Genomic DNA, 18,402 nt, shown 5'->3' on the forward strand with positions numbered 1-18,402 from the left:
AAATATCCTGTTCACAGAGCCAGAGGAGGAAAAAAACCCACAGAGCAGTCAGCCTCACCTCCATGGACAGAAGTGAAAATTAATGCAGAAATACCAATCAAACAGCAGGCTGTTAAAAAAAAAAAAAACAAAAAAAACCAACCAAACAAACAAAAAAGCCATAAAAAAGGGTTTACAGAAGATGAGTCACACAGAAAAATCAAATCCCTTTATGGGAGAACCACTGGGATGGCATCTGGGTACTGTCTGACTGCAGCCAGTGAGAGGTAAAGTGCCTTGGTTCTTTTGGAAAAGTGTTTCTACCCTACAGCATTCCAGAGGATCTTTGGAAATCTTTAGAGTTGATGTGTAACAGGCTAGAAAAAGAACAAATTGTTCTGGTGGCCCTGTTCACTTCTAGTACAAAAGTTCAGGCTTCCTTGGAGGTTAATAACAAATGTGATATTCTAGATGTGACATTTTATACAGAAATATTTTTAGCTTCAAGAAAAACAGCATTGCTTCAAGCATATGGTTAAAAAGAAAATGCATCCACATTTTTGTTAGCCAAACCAACAGCAATGAAATTAAACAAAGTGGTGACTCCAATCAGTTATTTCAGAGCAGGGTGCCCAAGGAAAGGATTGCCCCTTTCAATGCTAATGGATTGATCACACAAGCACATGGACATTCTGGCAGGTGACAAATAAAAAGGTTTTGTACATTATGCATTCCATTTAGCAGTGTTTTATACACACATGTATAACCCCAGGTGGCAAACAAGCTGCTTCACATTTCCTGCTGGTAATGTAAAAGCTTTTCCTGTTTAGACAAATTAGACTGTGCAGGAATGAAGGTTTCAAAAAGAGAAGAGGGCCAGAGGTGACAGAAGTGCTTTTCCTCAAGGACAGAGCAATCAGACCAAGCCACGTCACCTAAAGATACACACAAACTACACAGGGAAGAAATTATTTTATTTCTTTATTCACTACTGCCACCAAAAGCTCAGAAAAGGCCAGAGGTGCAATCACTCATGTACCTCTGCATGGCTGTGCACACCCACGTGCAGAATTAAACAAATGAACTGAATTAAACACAAAAGAAAAGAAGTAACCAGGTTGGAATTACATCTTTGAGAACAAAGTGAATCAATCAGGGAGTTCCACCAAAAGTAGGCAGGTCCTCAGAACCTCACAGAAGGAGAATACACCAGGATGAAGTGCCATGTGCACTGTCCCTCAGTAAGTTCAGGTTTGTGTCCTGCTTCCCACCCACTGTACACTGAAAAACCCCAGGGACCAAAGCTCAAATACAGTTCCCAGCAGTGAACAGTCACCTGAGGGGCTCCCAGCTCCCAGTGGTGATCATCAGGACAGGTCCATCCCTCAGGCACACAGGATTCCATCCTGGAAGGTCAAACTCCAGCAGGAAAGATGCAGAGCTTCCTCATTCAGCAGCCTGAGACAGTGAAATGCACCTGCAACAAGAGTTTATTCAGTGAAAATTTCACTGCTAAATGTGAATGGATTTCTGCAATCCACTTGAGTCAGAGACAGGAGTGGAAAACAGATTTGCTTTGGAACAACAGGAGTTAGACTGAGACACCTTTCAGTCTGCACCAGCCACCCACCCATCCCTCAGCCAGGAAGAAAGGAAAGCCATGGATTTCCCAGGCAATGGTATTACACTACACTGACTCAGGAGAGGCTACAGCTTGTCTACAGGTCTCATGTGCATGGCTGGAAAGCCCTGGAAATCTATTAAGCACCAGGAGAAGACCATAGACTTACAGAAATCAAATTCCTTCTTTTTTTTTTTTCTCTTTTTTTTTTCTCCAAGTTGGCAACCACCTCCTCCAGTGGGCAAATAATGTTCCTTTAACACCCCATCTAAACCCCATTCAATATCCAGCTTGGCTTTATGTGGTCCACCCTGCCTAAAATCCTCTCGGCCTTGGGGGATTTCCAGTTCTTGCTATTTCCAGAACAAATAACTCTGGATTTCCAACTCCTGCTGTTTCCAGAACAAATAGCATCTTCTCCTCAGGACTGGGTTTCTTGTCTGCAACACAGCTTCTCAGCCTCCACCTTCCAGAGCTTCCCAGACTAATTAAGGGAACAACCTTAAGATTTCAAAACACAAAATGAAGACTTGGGTGTTTTGTTGTTTGCTATCGAATTCCCAAGGTACCTCAGAGAGTCTGTGGGTAGCTGTGGTGGGTGGGCTGCTTCATTCAAGAAGAATCTCAGCTGACAATTCAAAATCTTTCAGGATCATTTTTCTCAGGAGTAGGCACAGTTCCTAGAATAGTTAGAAAAAGAAAAGGATGTTGGTGAAGCACATTTCACACACTGAGGGGTTTTTTGTGCACTGTATTTTTATAAACACCAGGAAAACAGCTCACTTGACTTGAGAGCACTTGATCCCACTTGTCCCAAATATCACAATGTGGCATCCAATACCAGAATTTTGAATTCTAAGGGACTTTTCTCTCCTTCCTATTCAGACTTAAATAATATTGGAAAATCTGGTTCATTGCTGAAATATCCAGAAGATGTGAAACACAGTGCAGAGGCTTTTTGATGCCTAATTAGGGATAACCTAAATAGGTTATTTTTGAGTTCTCTGAAATAACAGTAGAATCACACATCTGACAAATGCAAGCATGAAACAATGTGATAATAAACAAGAAGACAAAATAGTACATCAGAAGACCAAAAACCTTCACAGTAGTGACTGTGGTACTGTTGTGATCAAAAATTGGTGGAGATGGAGTTGCAACTGGAATGCTGGAGTGAGTGGATAATTCAGAATGACCACCAAAGAAACAGTGACCTGAAATGGAATTAATGTCCCAGACAGAGGCAGGAACAGCTGCTGAAAATCCAAGTGGAAGCCTTCTGCAGCCAGGAGAGGCCATAGGCCAGGCCATGGGCACAGCCAAGCACCTGCTTTACAGGGAGATTGAGTTTCAGACACTGAGAGGTGAAGGGACCAGCAGAAAAACCTCTGGAATAAAAATTAATTTCAAGGCAGCCTCCTGACTGTGTTCCAGTCTATCAGAGCTGGACAGGGAGGGCCTGCACAGCTCTCTTTAATATGCAAGTTCCTGAAGAAAAAAAAAAAGTCAAATTAAGTGTGCATATTTGCTTAGGAATTGGGATTAATATACACTACTGATTTACTGGTCTTTGCAGCTTAAGGTAATTGTAATGTCTTTAAAAGTTTGAAACAAAATTCTGTGTACTGAATAACTTATGCAAATATTGTAATAGAATTTCATTTCTATGCTATTCAAATATAAGAGACTTCACCAGTATTATGCTGCTCCTGTCAACACTCTTATTCTTCAAAAGAACCAATACAAAAGCATTCCCAGTTAAGCAGTCTGGTGTCCCTGCATCACCATGTCTCCCAGAGGATTAGGAGATCATCACATTGAGAGAAAGTTCCCTTTCACTGACCACAGTCACAGAGCTATGGATATTTTCAGTCACAGACTTACAGACATTTTCAATCACAGACTTACAGACATTTTCCACTACCCCAGCAACACATTCATCTCAGGTTCCAGCCCTAAATTTCTTGGTCATTTATGAGATGAAAGGCAAAAAGCACAGGTAATGCTGCTGGACTTGTTGAGTGCTCAGCTACCTAGGTGAGTTTCCATCAGAAATAGTGGAAATATGGGAAGTTAACAGAAAAGGAATAGTTGGAGAAGCAAAGCCAGGAAGTGCAATGTATGTGATATTCCCTCTTAGGCATGACAGGGACTCACAAGCAGAGAGTCACAAGGAATTATAAGGGACACAGAAATGGGTGGACAGCTCTATTAGAATAATTTGTCCCTTATACACGAGGATTGATGTGGAAAAGAGTAAAAAAAAATATTTATGGGTGAAGTGGCTGAGGACCATCAAATCCTGTGAACAAGGGGGGAACTCAAATGAAAGTGGGCTCTACAGAGAACTTTGTGTAAGGGGAAATTACTCCTAAATCTTCACACATATCTCTGGGAAATGAGAGAAAGACAAAAACTAGGTTGGACAGGGCCTGAAGCAACGTAGAAGGGTGCAAGGTGAAGGTGTTCCTGCTCACAGCAGAGGGATATTCTGCTATAGTCTCTCTTTAGGGGAACATCAATAAATATTCTTTAAGGTCCCTCCCAACCCAGACCATTCCGTGATTTTGCACAGGGGTTGGAGCCAAGATGATGTTCATACAGTGGGGAAGGGAATGTGTTGAAGAGTCCTGCAGAAGTTGAAGCTGAGAACCCAGCTGAGTTTGGATGAAGGACAATTCCAGCACAACAGCACTGCTCCATTCTCCCATGTGGAAGAGAAAAAAGATGATAAATAATGACTGTGATAGAGGTAAGCATGACTGGAAAGGTTGGTGAGTACCACCTGCAGTGACAGGTACTTTGAAACAAAAGCAGGAGCATTTCAGAAAGATTTTGCCTGGGTTAATGATGTAATTTTTAACTCCTAATAATTATTCAAATTAGGAAAATTTTCACTAGCTCTAGCAGGGTAAACCCAGAGAAACTGAGATTTCCACTCCTCAGTTTCTTTGCCTCTGCATTAGTGTCCTCTCTCCTGCTTTTCTGTCACCTTTTAATTTCTCTCTTGTGCTTCACTTCCCTTCATCAGCTTCTGCACAATCCAGTCAAAACACCAACCACCACCACAACTTCTGGGCAGCACATCAGCTTCCCAACCCATTCAATTTGTGCTGAATTCTAGAAAACTGTGAGTTGTCAAGTTTGCCTTGATTAGAGGGAGCTTACCCCAGCATCCTCCTGAGTGCTGCAAACATCCTGCAAAGAGTTCCCCAAACCAGACTTGTTCTGAAACACTGTTCTGCAGTGGGGGAGGGAACAGAGAGATTTACAACAACCATAAATACATCCTTAAAAAGCTGTTTTACACGTGACCTGTGACAGTTCAGAGAGACTTGCTATGCCTTGGGTCCAGGAAAATAAATCAATCTGGTTTGTGGATGAAGCAGTAGGTGGCAAGTGCAAAAGCATAAAGGATCACTAAAGGAAGAGAGTCTGATAAATTGGGTAAATACAAGCTTGGGTGTGGGAGTTTGTGGCTAAAAGAGATGCTGAGACACCCTGGACAAATGGAACAACCCACATATGGAAACAGATGAGTTTGCTTTATAAAATATCAATGCTTTAAAATGCCTTGAGAATATATTGATTTTTTGCAGAAAATATCAAGCAATAATACCTAATTCTTCTATTTTCCTTTGGATTTCATATTGACAGATTAACTTTCTGTGTGCTTTAGCGAGTGAAAATGGATAAAACACTTCTTGTGCAAACCACATGAATTTCTTTTCACTCCTACTTAGTCTGAAGTAACCAGCCCTGTAAAAATAGAGCAAAATATCAAGGGAGTTAATTTTTTTTTAAGAGTTTATTCAGTGGACAGTAAATATTGAGACTCAACAGAATATGAGGTTTCTTTCCTAGACTTAAAAAATTGTTTTCTGTAGCTTCAGGGCTGCCAGGTCACAAGGCACCATGTACTGAAGGACAGATGGAAAAACCCACACTGCTCACTCCCTGCCCTGCCCAACATCTGAGCAGGAGAAAGGACAAAACTGAAAGGCTGGGAACCAAACCCAAGGTTAAACTAAGTGTGGCTTCAAAATGAAACTGCAATAAACAACGCAGATATGTGGCCCCATACTACAGAATTTTCTTTATTCCCTTCAAAAGGATGACTAATATCTACTTAATTTATATGGTTAGTTATGAAGTGAAGGAAAAGCATGGCTTCAGCCACTGTCCTCACTTAACTCCAGCCACCAAGGCTCCCACAGCCACTTCCTCCTCATCCCAGGAGAGCAGGGACTCACCCCATGGGGACTGGGGAAGACAAATGGTATCACTTAAAACTTCCCCCCTTTCTCCTTGTCACCCCCAATTTGTACGCTGAGCACGATGCCACGTGGCCCGGAGCATCCCCTGGGTCAGCTGGGGTCACCTGTCCTGGCCATGTCCCCTCCCAGCCCCTGCCCAGCATGTCTGGATGAGGGGCAGGAAAGGCTTTGGCTCTGTGCAAGCTCAGCGAGAGCAGAAACATCTCTGTGCTACCAGCCCTGAGCTCAGCACAAACCCAAACTCAGCCCACACCAACCATGGGGTAGAAAAAGAGCCCTACCCCAGCCAAAACCAGCACAGGTAGAAGCAACTTCTGGAGTTACTCTCCCTGCAGTGGGAACACTGAATGTGACATGGTTGTCCTCAGCCATGAAATCCCCTTTTCCCTCTGCAAACCAGGGAACCCCAGTATAAGGCAGCTTTTCTCATCTTTCAAGGGAATCCTACTTCTGTGACCACAGAGAGCTGTGAAGCTCACAGAAATACGAGCCATGGATTTCCATGTGTAATTTTTCTGGATAACACAGAGGAAAAGAGTTCTTACACTCTTGTGATATCTAACATCACTTTCCCACACTGGCTGGAACTACTGATGCAAAGTAAATTTTCAAATGTGTATAAAGAGTATGGCAGGGTTCTGACACGTCAGTCTCTGCTGCCCAATAAGGTTCCAAAGCATCTCACATACTGCACAAGCTTATTAAAAGAACAATTTCAATGTGATCAGACAAATTTGGAAGCCATGGAGTTCCCAGGACTCACCTCAAGAGCAAGGACCACTCCTCAAGGGCTTCCTGCTGGGAGGGGCAATCCTTGGGGTTGGGACACCTTTGGGATGTCAGGAATCAGGCAGTGGAACTCTGAATAAAGCAACAATTACTATCATTGAAGACCATTATTTTGTGTATAAGCCAACTACAAAAATATTTAAAATCTCATCACCTTATAGAAACTCTTATAAACTTAGTTGCTATTTCTCCTTAGAATATTTAGGGGATTATTTCAGATGACCCTACGTCTTTTACTTGCCCAGAGAGTCACTGATTAGAGAGAATTCCTGGACTAACCCATATTTGTCTACTATCATGCTTCTAAACTAATCCTCTAAGTATTTTATAAATATGAAAAAAAAATTAAAGAAATCAGTTGGCATAGCTTTGGAAAGCAATCAGAAAAGGCATGAGGCTGTGGTAAACTTTTCCTTGTAGTTTGGTTAGTAAAGAATATAAAATATAAAGCTCCAAATCTTATCTCTTGTGATCACAGACCATCGCAATAAATTATGTTTTTCTTACACCTTCATCTGTTTCAGGCACAGCTTCAGTTCCTTCTGTACCATCCCCAGATCCAAACCTTTAGATTTTACAAGTTAGATATCCATTACATTTTTAAAAAAATGTATTTACTCTTAAAATAGTGTAACAAAATGTTTGCTATTGTCTGTCAAAAGAAATGCAAGTTAGATATGTTTTTCTGTTCTCCTTTAAATCAACTCACTGAAAAATTATATTCTTAGTAGCAGTTCTTGGTAAGAACTTAATTCTATTGCTGTAGCTCTTTGTGAAAATATGAATTGTTTAAACCCTTTCTAGTAATAGCTTACCAAGACAATTGGTTTCCACGTGTTTGCATTTCCAAGAGTTTCCAAATCCACTTTTCTACTAAAAGAAAAGAATACAAGTGCAGGAGAGAAAGTGAGAGAGCAGGTAAAGACTTTAGAGCTCAGCTGCACTGCAAAATTGAGTTCCCCACACCACAGCTTTTGTTCTCCATATTCTCCAAGGGGGAGCTGATTTCTGTTTGTCAGTCTCTGAGATCCGTAGCTGGCAAGGAAAAGGGAGGAAAATCACTTACCCTGGCTGTGGAAGGTGGTTTGTACAGACAGACAAAGCTTGGAGCCTGTCTGGACAGACAGACAAAGCTTGGAGCCTGTTTGTACAGACAGACAGACAAAGCTTGGAGCCTGTCTGGACAGACAGACAAAGTTTGGAGCCCTTTTGTCCAGCCAGGCTAGGTCCAGAGCTGTCAGCACCTCAGCTTTGACCCAGCCCAGCAATGATGCTCGGGCTTCATCCCAAACCCAGACTGGCCAATTCCCATCCTCAGCCACAGCCCAGCTCCACAGCTGGGCATTCCCTGCCCTGTGTCACCCCTGTGCAGTCACACAAACGCTGTCCCCATGATTTTAGAAACCTTTTACTATGCACCATGGCAGTCACAGCACTGCCTCCCCTCCTGGGAGGGGGCTCAAACAGCAGCAGGCTCAGGGGGACTGTTTAGACTCTATTTCACAGATCACAAAGATGTCTCAAAGGAAAAAAAATGCAGAGATGCTTGCAAGACCTATACTTCCTTAGCATGTCAGGAAAAGCATGGGCAGAGCACCCCTGGGACAGACCCTTATGGCTGTGTGTGACAGAGCAAGGTTAGCACTCACTCCATTTTATTCACACACTAAATAAATCCCATAGTTATCTTTAACAGGTTAAAACACACACACACAAAAAGCCCCAACAGATAAAGAAGAGCTCTTTCATGTGCCAGCTCAGATAATTATTCTTTTCAAAATCTGAAATGTCATTTATGTCCTGGATGAAATAACTTTTAATGCATTGCATTTAGAACAATCCCTTAACTCTACTACACTGCAGCTCACAATATCATCTGCATTTTCTTTATTCAGTAAACTTTGATGAGTTTTCCACATCCCTCCCTCAAATGCACAAAAAAACCCTGAGATGTGCAAAATGTTCATCAACTGCAAAGAAAAAATTTAGCAATAAATATTTATATTTCTGCTGTGGATTCAGTACAGATCATATTAAATACCAATGGATTCCATATTTGTAAGTGTAACAGGAAAGTCACATTAAACTTGCAAACTGGAAAAGCAATCCCTCAGCTGCAGCCAGCCTTTCAGAAATGGGAAGGACTTTTAGGAGACAGATGCAGCAGAGACTTTGACCTCTGTGTCTCTCTGCTGGAAAAAATGGATGCAATAGCTAAAAAAAAATAATTGAAACTTTGGAAATATTTGACAAAAAAAAATATAAATCCTTCAAGGGGAAATTGTTTTTCTCTCTGTGAAAAACACAAACTGTTCAGAACACCAGTGATCATATGAGCCTGTCACTGGATAAACCCTCATGTCTGGCAGGATGATGAATTCCTGTCTGTCCATCTCTCAGCTGCTTCTTGGAAAACAATCTGAGATTCCAGCTCCTGAAGGCCCAGGCAGGAGGCATCAGGGGTAGCTCTTAGATCCCTGCTGAGCCCTCACCCCTGCGGCTGTGCCCAGGGCGTGTCCCCACCAAATTCGAGGTTCTGCTGCTCTGTCACAGCCTTGGCCATCTCTGGCCACCCCCTTGTCCCCAGCTCAGACACATTCCTTGAGGTTATAAATGCACTGTGGCAGTAAAGAAGCAGAGAAACCTTCCCAGCAAACTCTTCCATTTTTTATTAATAGAATCAGAGCCATCTCCACTGTTATATTTAATTAAAACATCACTTTGCCAGAGCTTCCTTTGCAACTTTAAGACAGAACAATACAACCACTATTTAATACAGCTGAAAGAGTGACAGTGCAGAAAGGCACCTGGGAAAAGAGGATCTGCTGGCAAAGGCATGAGAAATAGGAGCATGAGGGGCATAAAATACACTGAGGTTATAAGAAATGAAAAGGGAATTTAATATTACCATATGACAAACTGAACCTATATTTATTCAAATCTGATTTGAGTTGGTCACTCCCACTTTGACAAGACAGAGTTATAGTTAATTTTAGCTTTTTAGAGCCTGTGTCTTCTCCCACTCTGTTATGCTGAAGCAAAGCTGAGTAACCTACAGCTGAGTGGCTCACTGCCTTTCCTGGGAAGTTTTAGGTTGGGTATCAGGGAAGGTTCTTCCCCCAGAGGGTGTTGGCACTGCCCAGGCTGCCCAGGGAATGGGCACAGCCCCGAGCTGCCAGAGCTCCAGGAGGGTTTGGACAATGCTCTCAGGGATGCAAAGTGGGATTGTTGGGGTCAGGAATTGGACTGGATGATCCCAGTGGGTCCCTTCTGGCTCAGGATATTCTGGGATACATCAGAAGTTCTCATGGCAGGGTACAATGACAGGTAACTGACCCCCACATCCCCCTCCCATCCTGCCAGCAGCAGGGCAGCCAGTACCTACAGACCACCTGAGCACCTGCCAAGCCACAGAAACCATCCTGCTTTAACAAAAGGCACCTTGCAATGAGATATTTGTGGGGAATGCAAAAGTGAGCACAACTGATAGCCTAAAACCCAGCACTGCTGCACTGACAATCAACAGCCCAGCAGAAATCCTGTGCAACAGCCTGGGGAGGAGGGCTGCTGCTACTGGCTCTGCATTGGCTGGGAAAGCAGGAATCAACCTCAAGAATCAACAGGAATCAAGCACCTTATCCAAACATTTTGTTTCCTGTGCTGGAATCCAGCTGCCAGGGTGGTTGGCCTCCTCCAGCCCTGGAGACAGAGCGAGGAGAACTGGCTGGAGTGACCTGCAAAGAGCCAAGGAAATGCTGCCCTTGGAATGCTCTGCTCCATCAGATCAAACCCCACCTGACAAAAACCTGACCAGTTGCTCTGGGAGACTGAGGAGAGGTTCAGAAATCAGTGGGGGTGAAATGAAAAGCTTGAAGAGAGGTTGTCTTGGCAACATTTTCTGATTAATATTTAAAGATAAAATCATTCTCCAGAGCTAATGTAAAGGATGCCAGAGATAAGAAAAAAAAAAATATAGGCACTCACAACATCTTCATAGAAGAAAGTTCTGCCTTCTGTCAGTTGCCTGAATTGTTTTGGGACTGCTTGGTAGGGTTTCCTCTGTTCATTGTAAAACATTATTTTTATAGAAACTGTTAAGGCAAACCAGTCTGGAAAAACACAGCTGAAGTTCCTCCAAGACACCATGTAAAACAGCACAGTGCCTCAGTAGCCAAAGTACCACCTTTCTTTTTACATATATTAACACACAAGCAGACAACCATAACACTGCTGCACAGACATGTTCTCACTATCAATTGCAGCAGGCAACTTGCACAGGCACCTTACAAACCACAGAGGCTGGTAAAGAGTTTTTCACTTTTTATATTGCTTTTTATATTTTATATTAAGAGGTAACTGCTCTTTGTATAGTGACTGATTTTAAGGGTTTTAAGTTTTGTGTGATTTCTTCTGCAAGGAATCTCATTAGCCCAGGGTCTGATGAGATGGGTAGGAAACCCACAAAACCCTGGCAGGGACCTGGCACAGCACAGGACAGAGTGACAATGTCCCAGGGCTCCCTGCTGCATCCCACCAGGTGGCTGGGCAGCCCACCCAGGTGCTGCCTTCCAGCACTAATCTCTTGGGACAGAAATTCCAATTATTAATCATGTTCAAGAAATTACTTTGTTGGTAAAATGCTCTAGCTCTCATTTAATAAGAGTTCTACCTTAGAAGCATATAGACACTGCCTGATTTTACATTCTTTCTGTGTTTCTGCCAGGATAATGAGAACAGAGCTAAACTGGCAGGTCCCAGATTATTTGTCTCTTTTGCAAGTAGTTTAACACCAAAAGAAAAGAGAAAGGCAAAAAAGGTAACAAACCCCACGTTTTTCTACATTTCCTTTCCTTCTGTTTTGCTTTAATAGATCGTTGCACTCAACCTAAAATTCCACACGAAACCAATTCCATCAGGAAATAAAAGAAAAACGTTTACAAGGCTTTGCTGTGCCCCTTCATTCTCCCTTCTCCAAGACTTCAGGACCCAGTGAGGTTGGTGGGTTCCATCCCCAGGGCTCCTCAGCTGTCCCCTTTTCTAGCCCACAACTCTGTCCTGTGCTGTAAAGGACCCACCTCTGACCTCACTGACCTTCCAGCACCTTGTCCCCAGCCAGTAACAACTCCGTGATTATCATTTTCTCCAGGCCATCAGCTCTGAGGACCTGAAGACACTCCCAACTTTTTGTAACCTGACAGCCTCTGCTGTTCCTGCCTAATTGCAACTTCCTCCATCCACCCATCTCATCTCCATTATCCCCCTGAACAGCCTCTTGAGGCAACTACTGCTGAAGTTGGAAGAATTGAGGTAAATTGCTGGACAAGATTGATTTAAACACAGGTGATATCTTCATCACCTCTTCCAGCCTGTGAATAATAGATATTCCTTAATTCCCCTCCTAATAACCATTTCTCATTGCAAAGAGGCTCGGTGATCCCTCACTCCCAGGCTCAGCTGAGCACTACAGAAATGCCATTTTTCTATCAGCCACTCAGCACACTTTCAAAGAAAACCTTTAGAGTAATTTCACCATTTTGACTTGAATTTCTTTTTTATGAGCTATCTTACTTTCTCCAGTTCTGGCTTGTAGCCCTGCTCTGCTCCCAGATGGCACAATCCTTCCCCAGCCAAGGACAAGCCTGACACGTCTCTGAAGGCAGGATGTTCTTAATGGGAACAAAAAGGTGGCAGAGCAGGAGGATGCAACAATTACATTTAACTGGCTGGCAATAAAGGATGATCTCCAATACCTGCTGGTAATGCAATCTAAGTCTCAGCTATAGCTGAAAAGAAAGGCGGACAAAGAAAAAAAAATTAAAAGGGCAAACCCTGAAAAGTTTTACCTGTGCCTGATATAAGTGATAAAGTGGAACAGGTAATTACCTATTAACATCAGCAAAAAATAGGGGTTTTGGGGCCAAAATAGCTCAGCCTTGAAGAAGTTAAAAGACTGGGGAAGTTACAAAGAAATAATCAGCACTAAAGAAAAGTTCCTTTTGAATAGATTTCAGAGCTAACAGCGCTGGTTTTAGCTGCAGGGAAAGGAAGTCTACCTAGGTAGGTTACAAAATACATTGTGGGTTTTTTTTAATCTTGCCTTGGGAATGTAAATAATGCATTAAAAATCACTTACATATTAATGATGTCCTTTACAAAAAAGAGAATATCTACCAGCAATTTTCCTCAGCAATTGGGCCAGATGCAATCAGTGCTCCAGCATCAGGGCTGCTCACTGGGCACTCATCCCCAACTCCTGCAGGCCGAACCCAGGCACAGGATTCCCTGCCATGGCCTTCCTCTTCCTTTATAGAGAGAAAGGTTCTGTGAAAGGATGAATTTGGGACAGGAGATCCTCAGGTGTTCAGATATTTAATGTTACAGACATGAGCCAAACAGGACCCTCAAAAGAGTTTTTGGAGGGTAGGGTTTGTTCAGCCTGGAGAGGAGAAGAGTGCTGGGACCTTAGAGTCACTTCCAGTGCCTAAAGGGGCTCCAGGAGAGCTGGAGAGGGACTGGGGACAAGGGATGGAGGGACAGGACACAGGGAATGGCTCCCAGTGCCAGAGGACAGAGATGGATGGGATACTGGGAATTAGGAATTGTTCCCTAGCAGGGTGGGCAGGCCCTGGCACAGGGTGCCCAGAGCAGCTGTGGCTGCCCCTGGATCCCTGGAAGTGTCTAAGGCTGGGCTGGACACTGGGGCTTGGAGAAGCTGGGATAATGGAAGGTGTCCCTCCCTTTTGATGGATAGGCTTTAAGGCCCTTCCAACCCAAACCATTCTGGGATTGCCTGATTCAATCTACAAATTAATGGGACTTCAGTCTATGTCCCAGAAAGCTGCATCTTCAGTACGGTGCTGTGGTCCAGCCTTGGGATTCAATGCTGCCTTGAGGTGATTTTATGATGCTGCTCTATTCCCAGATCATCTGCTTTATGCCCAGAAGTGGCTGCTGGAGCTTTGGGGTGGGTCTGGAGTAGGGACAGGATTTATTCAAAGACTCACCAGTCGAGCGTGGGGATTGGACATTACTTTGTTGCTTTCTCTAAATTAGTTTTGCTACCTCAATCACAAAGTTTTCTTTTTTCCTTCTCCTATCTTGGAGGCCATACTGGGAATCCTTCCAGCAGCATTTTGGTTTTTTTCTCAAACAGTTTCAGCTTGGGTTCCAGTCAGAGATACAAATCACCAGGACTGTGGACTGGGAGGCCGCTTCATGCCCGAGACCTTGGGGAGAAAAAAAAAGCTGAACTAACCAGGAAAGGGCACCAAAACCCACCAGCTTCATCTGCTGTGAGGGAGAGACCAACGCCAGAAGTTCAGCAGGTTCCCATCTGTTTTGCCTGAGCTGCTGTGTGAATTTTTCCCTTCCCTGGGACAAAAAGCCAGTGCCATTTTCGTCTTCCAGGCCGAGCAGCCAGGTGGGGGATGGGAGTGTAAAGTTCCAAAATTTCAATATCTAGTATTTATTCCACCAATTATTTTTTTTTCTGTGCCCTTTGGGCACCATACTTTGTTAATAAACAAGTTTTTTTTCACTTTTACACACTGGTATTCATTTCTCATTGGCAAAAGGGATTGCTGAAGCCCTTCTCTTTAGAGAAAACCCTTGTTCCAGAGCATTTTTTCTCCTAAAATTTGTCTCTAGACCAGGAAAACAGAGCTCAGTAAAACACAGAACTTTCATCCCATTTAGCGGTTTTTAACTTGCTGCGATGAGTGGCTGTTTGCACCTTCAGTATGAAAAATGTTCATTTTGACAGCTTCCCTTCAAAGAATGGCTCCATTGCTCCATCCCCTTCCCTTAGGCCCACTGAGGCAGAGCTGCAGCTCCTGAACAGCTCCAGATGAGTGGATGGCTCAGTTCTCCCCTCTTCCTGGGATCCCTGGAATCCAGGGAATCCCCTGCATTAGGAGAAAGGGGTTTGCAGAGAGAGCTCAGCGTTGGTAACAAAGCACTGAGAGACAAAAGCTGCTAAACTGATACGACAGAAAACGTTTGTGGCTTTTGCAGGCTCAGAAGTGAAAGATTAGAATTATGTTTCAAAAGAGTTAGGCCAAAACACTCTTGTCTGATAAAAGAGTCCATCATGGAAAAAATCTATTTTCCTGACAGAGGCTGCAGTTTTGCCTGGCCATGAGAAAATCCTTCCACCAGCAGCCTCAGGAAACCTTTGAGAACTGATCTCTGTTACTGAAGGGTACACTGCTCTGCCATCAGAGCCTTCCAAGCCCTTCAAGGATGAAAGAATCCCAAACATACTCCTGCAATCAAGGATCCAAAACTCAACCCAGTGGGCAAGGTTAATGTGCTTTGTCCAATGAGTCACTGTAGACAAGCTGCAGTACTCCTCTCCCCAGTTTCCCTTCCACAAGCAGAAATAACCTGATTAAGGCTAGACAGGTTAAATGGAACCTATGCTAAATCCTTCTTTTGAATCCTACATTAATCACCAACTTGATTTTGGTGGTGTGGTGACATTAAACAGGTACAAAACAACACAGACTGGATTCTCAGGCTTTCTAACAGGGTTAGAGAAGAGACCCAGGGGCAGCCCCAAATGCCCTGGGTCCCTCTCCATGACCCATTTGAAACCTCACAGCAATGGGGCATCACAGGGATTAGGAAAAAAACTTCTGGACTGCATTCACAGCATGTAAAAGGACTGGAAATTTTCTTTTCAGAAATAAAAATATTTAGCTTGTTCAAAATGAGAATTCAATAAATAAATCAAGCAGTCAAATGATGGACCAAATTCTAAATTTTGTCAGCAAAAGTTTGGTTATAGTACCTTCAAAACTTTGTAATAATGTCAGCATTCTGTGTATATGCACATATTTTTATTGCACAGAACATAAAATGTTCTGTCTCAGTAAGCATAGAAAAGGAGAAGTGTAACCAAATAGCACTGTAAGCACTTACAGAAGTGTAAATACATGTACAGAAGCAAACATCACTGCCCAAACCATGCAGTCCCCATTTTTTCTGTGAATATCTGGATGGGGTTTAGAACTTGGTTTTTAGTTTATTTTCCCCCAGTTGGACTGGGGAATCATTGCAGGTCCCTTCCACCTGAACAATTCTGTTCTATTTTAACTGACTCCTGTCTCATGTTCTCCCTTTTCTTCTCCTGAATGACCACTGCTCTGGAATTTTTAAAAGAAATTCCACATTCAAAAGAGATTTTGAGTGCATAAATTGCTCTCAGTTATCCCAGAAGGAAATTACTGAAGCAATGACAAACATCAAGCACATCTGTCAATGTCCCACATTTGTATTCATCCCACAAGCAGGTAAAAAAACCAGTAAGTAAAATCAAACCCAGAGCAATATTCTCACCAATATCTTCAAACAGGAAAAGGAGACTGATGTTCACTTAATTAATTTATCATGTCTTGTGCATCTTAAACCACAAGTGATGTTTTAGTTTCATTGTGTGCTTACCTGAACCAAGAATTAATCATCAACATAAGGCATGGAACTCTCAGTTTAAATGTTGTCAAGGCTCAAAGGTAGCAGGTTATTAAAAGTGAAAATAACTGCAATTGGGCAGATTAAAACACCAGCCTCATCCCCAGGGAAACATCCTTCAAAATATCAGCTATCTTCAGAACTGAAAGATGCCAGTATTTATAAAATTTTGCTACAAATTAATCCAAGAGACACACCAGCAGCTTGTCAATGGTATTAAAATATACATGAGACACTGCCCAGAGATATTTTATGAGGAAATGAACAGGATATTTTTCTATATATGCCAGCTTTATGAATTTTTGGTGTTTGATCAGTATAAGTATACAATAAAAAAATAGGATGCTTCCTCTTTAGCAGATTCATGAAACCAAAATGTATGAAAATAAACCTCTGAAATTCTAGCACATGTCTGCCTAATAAGTATCATTCATGAAAGATATTTGTCCAAATACTTTTCATTTTGTAGATATTTTTATGCAATCTGTTAAACTAAACTATATTATAGATTGCTTAGATTCAATTTAACAATTATAACTTATATATTACCAAAAGAACAGGATGAGAGAAAATGGCCTCAATTTGCACTTTTCTCCAGGCTGAACTGACAAGTGTGGGATTGCAGGATGTTATATCCAGTTCATGCTCATATAAACTGTTTATATACTTATGAAGGAACATTTTCAGAGATGGTGTTTCCATGAAGTGCATTTGATCCCTCTGATCATGTTTTATACTATGTGAAGAAAACTTCTGAAAGTATAGGAATGTTACTTAAAAACCATGGCACAGAAACACTAAGATTCTGTCGAATATTGTGAGCATGTTGGGCTTTGATTAATTTGTAGTTTTGTCACTCTTGATATATAATGGGATATTCTGCCTATACATAAGGAGTCTTTAAAAAACAAGCCTATAAAAAGCAAAGTCATACTAATCTCTTAGTCTCCACAAAGTCTTGAAAGAGATAAAATATGGCCAAAATATGGAAAGAATAAGCAATTTCCTTTTAAAGAGGTGTTTAGTATCTAATTTTAAATTAATATCTCTGCCTCCTGATACCATGGGGGATGGAGGCAAGGGGCCCCTCTGGGCTTCACAATAACAAATAGTAAGAGACATTTTCAGATCTGTTCTTATTTGCTGCTTCTCCATAGTGAACAGCATCAATCCTTTTGCTCTTGCATAAAAAAGTTTTTCCACATGCCTAATCTTTCCTGTTATGCCTCCCTGCTCACCCTGCTTTAACCTGGCAGAAGAAGCCATGAGAAGCTCCAAAAGTAAGAGGAATGACTTGGAGGTGCCCATTTTACACTCTGAGAGCAGACAGCTGCCCAGCGTACAGAGATGTTCTTGCTTTCAGGTTTCCACCTCACAGATGGGCACTTTTAGAGATAATTTAGTTCAGCTTTACCAGATAAAGCCCTTTAGCCAGGGCTATAAAGAACATCAGAAAAAATGACTTTTAATGATGCCTGAATGTCAAAAATGTGTGGCATCATCCTCAGCTGAAGGCAGTCAGCAGGAAAACCTGCACATGGCATCCTTCACCTGCACCCCAGAATCTGCCTGGCTCTTCAGAGGAAAAGGGGAAGAGAGAAGTAGATGTGATGTCTTTCTGTACAAAATCTTATGAAGCAATGTTACCATTTCTTCCTGCTTCCACACCTGTTTGATTTTCTTTGCTGCATTGCTGCACACCTGGACAAGCTGTTGCAGGAACATGGACACTTAGAGAATCAATGATTGACATGGATGCATCAACCTGCAGCAGCCTGTGGAAAAGCCAGAGCATTTTCAGTGACTGTTTGAGGGAATAAAGAGCAGAATAACATCCTTAGAAGCAGTGTTTCCCAAATGCACAGGTAAGAAAGGAATGGTCTTAAAGGCATCGAGCACTGCAGCAGAGGAGGGAGAACAACTTTAACATTATGAAGAATGAAGAGTTTTTGAGGACTATTTTGCCATAAGGCAGCTTAGCCTGTTTGTGAGATAAGGGCAGGCTCTTGCCTTTGAAAAACCTCCTGCTGATAAAACCAAGAGCAGAAATCAAGGGGCTTAAAAGCACCCTGAAGAGTTTTACTGAGCAGGGACAGGTTTGTGTGTGCCTAAATGCTTCACACAACCCTCGTTGTTATTGGCAGGGACTGAAGGGTGCCAAAGCCCCTTAAATACCCACTTGGACATTTCCAACTAGCACACAGTGAATGTGTTCCAGATCAGCTCTCCAGGCACAGCTCCTCATGTTTCAGGAGCCAAACCCAG

General features: G+C 42.5%; 1 long non-coding RNA gene across 3 annotated transcripts in view; it reads right to left on the reverse strand.

The window, feature by feature from the left end:
* The window catches only part of LOC144246565 (uncharacterized), a 538,094-nt gene that overhangs the window by 114,323 nt on the left and 405,369 nt on the right, over window positions 1-18,402 (reverse strand). For all 3 annotated transcript variants that reach the window (XR_014956250.1, XR_014956249.1, XR_014956251.1), the window contains 6 exons: window positions 13,671-17,912; window positions 7,482-7,539; window positions 6,641-6,738; window positions 5,220-5,359; window positions 2,170-2,280; window positions 1,316-1,456 (listed from right to left, as the gene is read on the reverse strand). This is a non-coding gene — a long non-coding RNA (uncharacterized LOC144246565). The remainder of the gene's footprint in view (window positions 1-1,315; window positions 1,457-2,169; window positions 2,281-5,219; window positions 5,360-6,640; window positions 6,739-7,481; window positions 7,540-13,670; window positions 17,913-18,402) is intronic.

This window comes from Lonchura striata, chromosome 6, assembly GCF_050655825.1.
Source record: "Lonchura striata isolate lonStrDom1 chromosome 6, ASM5065582v1, whole genome shotgun sequence".
In the NCBI taxonomy this organism is placed as follows: domain Eukaryota; kingdom Metazoa; phylum Chordata; class Aves; order Passeriformes; family Estrildidae; genus Lonchura; species Lonchura striata.